A 4,763-nucleotide genomic window follows, 5' to 3' on the forward strand; every position below is an offset into this window, starting at 1 on the left:
AAGTGGAGGTTTCTTCCTGACAGCTGCTGGAGCCTGCGATCTCCTCCCCCGCCCCGGCCCGCTCTCCGCCTAACGTGAGATTATGAAATTGCAGGGGCGGCGGAGGGAGGCAGCCGGGATCGCGCCCGGAGTTTGGAGGGCGAGGGGAAGCTGGCTGGCTGGCCCGGGTGGCTGAAATCAAACATCCAATTGCGCACTGGGTTGTGATAAGAAATCTAATCAGATCTTTGGCGAAGGGGCCGGCCGGAAGGAGATCAGCGAGTGGGGGGAGCTGATTCCCCAAAACATTTAGGGGGGCTGGGGGGCCGCAGAGGAAAGGAATCGAAGACATAAAGGAGACTTTTTTTTTTTTTTTTTTTAGGTGGCTGTCGGGTGCTTTGCAAAAATGAAGGATGCGGGACGCAGCTCTCTCTTGGAGCCCAACGCAGTGGATAAACTGATTGTGCAAGACAGAAGGAAGAACGAAGCCTTTTCTGGATCTTAGCACAGATGTGTGTATGTGCACGGAGGGAGCACTGGAAAATGAAATAAACCTGCGTCCCAGCCGCCGGAGTTGGTGTCTTCCGACATAAATAAATAATAATAAAATAGCTGGCCCCCACCTCCCTCCCCAAGAGGATGATTAGAAATGGAGAAGCTCGGATCCACCAAGAAGTATGCTTATTTTGCTCTGTAAAGCAAAAAGTACAACACGGAGATGTTTTTGGAGTGAAAAGTTTGGGGCTTTTTTTAAAAAAGTAAAAGACCTGATATGGTATATGTGTGTGTGTTTTCCCCCCTGTTTTTTGAATTTCCCACAGCGGAGAGGAAATTAATAATGCATCTGCAAAGAAATTTCAGAGAAGAAAAGTTGACCACGGCAGAATGAGGCATTTATGAGGGAAAGAAAGCAGCGGAGAACACTTGGATTTGTGCCTGTGTTGACTAAAACTGACGGATAATTGCAGCTGGATTTTTCTTCGTCGACCTCCTTTTCTCCCCCTTTCCTTTCTTTTTTTTTTTTTTTTTTTTTTTTTTTTTTTTTTTTTGTGGTGTCAAGATCATGCGTTTTCTCTTATTCTTAACCCCCTGGATTTCCATGTGGATGTTGCTGTGATGGTTCTGAAATGCAGTGAGTGATCTTTATTTTCTCCTTTATTAATGAAGATAAATGTTCATTAATGTGGTGTGCTTATGCTCTTGATCCCCTCTCCCTTGCCTTCCCTGTGGTTCTCAAAGACCCGACTCTTTGGGCCAGCCATTGAGGGACAGGGCGGCCCATGCGTTCGTTCCATCAGGCTGGGTTCACCCAGAAGCCGGTTTGCTCTCTCAGATGCAGGTTGCTGCATCTTGGGCAGATGCCGTTGCCAATTTTCGGCAGGAAACGTACACTCTCCCGGAGGAGAGGGCTGCTGCAGTGTGGGGTGCCGGGGCCCTGCGACTGACCCTATGGGGAGCATTGAAGTTACACGGCAGCCCAGGAGTTAGCAGCATGAACGTTTAGGGATTGGAAATCTCAGAGACCCGATTTAAATTTCGTTCTGCACACTGACACTGCAGGCTGACAGAATGTACTGGCCCTGGCATGTCATAAGAAGAGGGGCAGGAAAAGGGGGTGCCGGCTGCTGAGTGGGTTCCAGGAGGGAGTGTGGCGCAGGGGAGGACCCTGGTGGAGAATCTCCGCTCTCAGATGTGGTCCCCTCATCACCAGGGTCCTCACCAATGAAATGAGGTGAACCCACTTCTCCTCCACCCCACCCCCTTTCTAACGTGTGACTCCTTGGGTGACAGAGAGGCTCCGCTAGGTTGTAGAGGGCTTGGGCCCCTGGGATTTGTCAGAAACCTTCCCAGCCTCAGGACCCAGCGCCTGAAGACAGGGTCCTGAGGGCACTAAGAAGCCACCCTGTAGGCTTCTTGTGGGGCAGCAGTGCTCGTGATGGGCCAGGCTTGTCAAGGGACAGAGGATAATAAAAAAGAGAAAAATGAAAATGCTCAGGGAGCCTGGGGCCCTACAGGAGCACTTCCGCCTCTCTGCACAGTTGCCAGAGCCAGACAGCTGGACTGTGGTGCAGAAGTCTTCTCTTTCACCCTTCTCTATTCCTTGCCGGAGCCTTCTGTCAGAATCACAGATGCAAAAAAACTTCGGGGCCTGAAGACACCTAGCAGAGTCCATGCCAAGAAAGGAGAAACAGGCCTAGAGAAACTGTAGCTCTTTGGTTAATGGCCAAATAGTATGAGACAGGTGATGCACACAACCCTCAGGGTAGAGGACAACTTTTATGTCCAAACACGGTAGGAGTTGGACGTAGTTAGCAGGGCTGTCCCTGTCACCGCAGTTGACATTTTTGCTAGGAGTCCAAGAAAGACACACTAGTCCTGAGAGAAGAAAACAAACTTCTGCCATTGGAAACCTAAAGTCTTATAAGCTCCAACATTCTCATCTTTCCTTCCTTTCTTGCTTTCTCCCAATTTTCTCTCCTTTTTCCTTTCTTGCTTTCTCTCTCCCAGTTCATCCTCTCTCTCCGCCCCCTTCCCCCCTCCCACATAACTCTGACTTTCATTTGGTTTAAAAAGTCTACAACTCTGCCATATCCCATAGGAGATGAGAGAGGCTGCTGTCTGTCTCCTGGGTCCCTTCTTACTCCTGGATGCATTTAATCCCGTGAGTGGTGGACCCTAGAGAGCCATTAAAGTACTGTGCAGTTAGATTTATGTTAGAGAAGTGATAATAGAAACCAGAAACATCCTGCTAAAAGCATCTGAGTCTGTTCTTTGCCTCACATCATCTATTCTTATCCTTTTCATTACTCCTTAACTAAACTAGCCTACAGCTGAGCACTTCTCTAATTTATTTTTCTGGGCACATGTTTCCTGTTGGGACACAGATGAGGCAATAAATTTCCCAGACTGTGAAGATGATTGTTGCAGGGTCCCCCCATCCCTAAGCTCCCTGAAGCCTTCTGCATATCTTGCTATGTGATTTGCTGCTCTTTGTGTGTTTGTTTGCTTGTTGACTATGTTGTAGATACCCACTGTGAATTTACCAGTCCTGCTCATAGAATAGCTCAAGTTGTAGTAAATTTCTCATCAGCTGCAACTTAGGCCAGCTGAGTAAAAAGGCAGAAGAAAAAGTATGGGCTGGGATACTTTTACTTTGTATTTCAGGTTCAAGCTTCATGTGGGAAACTCAGCCTTAGGGTTAGGTCGTGTCTTCCATTTCGGGGGAGGTTTCGCTTTGTTCATCTTTTTTGACATCAAGATCTTCCTAACGCTACTCCAGTTAGATCTCCAAGTACAATTCGCTCTTTGACACCACCCACTCCATGATCCCTCCACACTTACACAGGTAAAGATTCCTGAGAGAAGACGGAGGGTAGGAAGGAGGCAAAGATGAGGGAGAAAGAGGAGGTAACGGAATATATCTGTTTAACATTGTAGGCTGAATGGGTCCTCTCGTTCACCTCCACTGACAGGGCGCCTAAGGATGCTTTTCCTGTGGCCAATCACTTTACCAGCATGGCAGTTAGGAAGGCAGGCTCAGCCTCGGAGCTGGCTCTTTTGGTCCTCAGGATTGGCACTGTATTTTGGGCAAATTGTTCATGGACTTCACCAAAGAACTGTGGCCAAGGTACAGCTGGAAATTTACCTGATGAGTTTACTTCAGGGCTGGGGTTGGTGCCCACAGAGTGGTATTTCTGAGCCACGTTAGTTGTACACAGGGATCTGCTGAGGACACAGCCTCAGAAGTCTGCCTGGTTTTGTAAGTTTTGAAGCCACCATTTTAAACATTCTTCTCAAACTGAGTAGCTGTGCCCTTTGGGCAACACTTGAATTTCCTGGGTCCACAATTTTCTCATTTGGGGGATGGGAAAGATAAGATCTAATTTGTTGGAGTGGTTTGTGAATTAAAAGTAATGTTATGTAAAGCCCAAGTATAATAGGCCCTCTAAGGGTGGCTGTTTGTTATGATTATTCTGGGATTAATTCATTTGGATTAGCTTCCTGTGAATGAACACAGGCTAAGAGAGCACTTTGAAAGCTCTACGGGTTACACTTGAGAAGGAGGGGTCATGCGGGTGACCTTACATTAGTTACCAGGTGGCCCTTCTGAGGTCTTGTCAGGACAGACTGTCTGTGCTGTCCCATTGTAGATGTGGAATGCTGTTCAGATGAGAAACTGTAAATTACGAATTTCTGCTAAAAGCATAGAGAAAGAAATCTTCTCAAAAATGTTCTCATGAGAATTTAGAGGAAAACAAGGCCATTATTGTGTTTTGTGTACTTTTAGCCTGAAAGTCTAAGATAGCTCTTAGATTTTAAATGTGCCCTTTGGACCACACGTGATATTCTGAATTTGAAATACATAAAATAAAGCCCATGTGATTCTAATAGTTACATCCAATCGTATAAAATTCTATTACTGTTCTTTAGGTCCCACCGTCCACAGTGTGGATTCACTGTTCTAGAGATAAGGAACCGCTGTTAGCTAATAGTGGTAATTAAAGTTGAGTAGACTGTATGGGATCAAGACTTAATGCAGATGTGCGAGTCTTATGGTTTCTGCTTGTAAATCTTCTAGTACCAACTTGCCAGTGGGTTTTTTTTTTTTTTTGAAGCAGCAAATCCTGGTTATTGTTTTCTAATTTCATTCGCTATAATAATAGGTCTGTGTACTGTTTATTTCCTCCATACACTGCCAGGGGACTTTTCTCCTTCAAAAGAATAAGAAAGAAAAGAAAGAGAGGGAGAGAGAGAGAGAGAGAGAGAGAGAGAGAGAGGGAGGG

At 46.3% G+C, this 4,763-nt stretch overlaps 1 protein-coding gene across 5 annotated transcripts in view; it reads left to right on the forward strand.

Moving 5' to 3' along the window:
• Lrrc4c (leucine rich repeat containing 4C) overlaps window positions 1-4,763 on the forward strand; it is a 1,134,576-nt gene that overhangs the window by 968,560 nt on the left and 161,253 nt on the right. For 2 of the 5 annotated variants that reach the window (XM_033756471.1, XM_010612543.2), the window contains exon 1: window positions 7-1,111. The exons of 2 other annotated variants lie outside the window; for them this stretch is intronic. The gene's annotated coding sequence lies outside the window, so the exon portion shown is untranslated. Of the gene's footprint in view, window positions 1-6; window positions 1,112-4,763 lie in introns of those variants that run through there. One more of the 5 variants, XM_033756472.1, reaches the window with a different exon arrangement.

The sequence above is a fragment of the Fukomys damarensis genome, unplaced genomic scaffold (assembly GCF_012274545.1).
Source record: "Fukomys damarensis isolate Sample0158 unplaced genomic scaffold, DMR_v1.0_HiC HiC_scaffold_27, whole genome shotgun sequence".
Classification (NCBI taxonomy): Eukaryota; Metazoa; Chordata; class Mammalia; order Rodentia; family Bathyergidae; genus Fukomys; species Fukomys damarensis.